Genomic DNA, 522 nt, shown 5'->3' with positions numbered 1-522 from the left:
CTTTCAGAAAAACCCTTCAGTGGTTACCCACAGTGAAGCCTCCGATGGTGTGTGTGTGTCACAGACACATTCCTTTGCTCTTACAGACCTGAGTGTGACCAGAACAGAGGGATTGGGGCGAGTACCAGGAGCTGAATCGTCCATTCTGTTCACGTGTGTCAGTTCCTGTCCCCCCACACAGTCACCTCCTCCCTCCATCCACAGCTCAGTGTCAGACTCCGCCACTGCCAAGTGCTCTGGTACCCTGCCAACACCATCAGCACCAGACGTTTACACGGCGCCTTTCACGCCAGGAGGACATCCCAAGGCGCTGGACAGTCAGAGATTTAGACCTGAGCGGGGTTTGGGGTCAGGAGAGGTGGAGGGCAGGGAGGGTGGGAGAAGATGCAGTCAAAGAGGAGGGTCTTGAGATGGGCCTTGACGGAGGCGAGGGAGGCGAGGCGGAGGGACTGTGGGATGGAATTCCAAAGGGTGGGGGCGGAGAGAAGGAAGGCCTGACCGCCGATGGTGGGGGCGGGCAGG

Source organism: Callorhinchus milii, unplaced genomic scaffold, assembly GCF_018977255.1.
Source record: "Callorhinchus milii isolate IMCB2004 unplaced genomic scaffold, IMCB_Cmil_1.0 Scaffold5, whole genome shotgun sequence".
NCBI classification, from domain to species: domain Eukaryota; kingdom Metazoa; phylum Chordata; class Chondrichthyes; order Chimaeriformes; family Callorhinchidae; genus Callorhinchus; species Callorhinchus milii.
Note: the sequence above shows the minus strand (reverse complement) of the source record.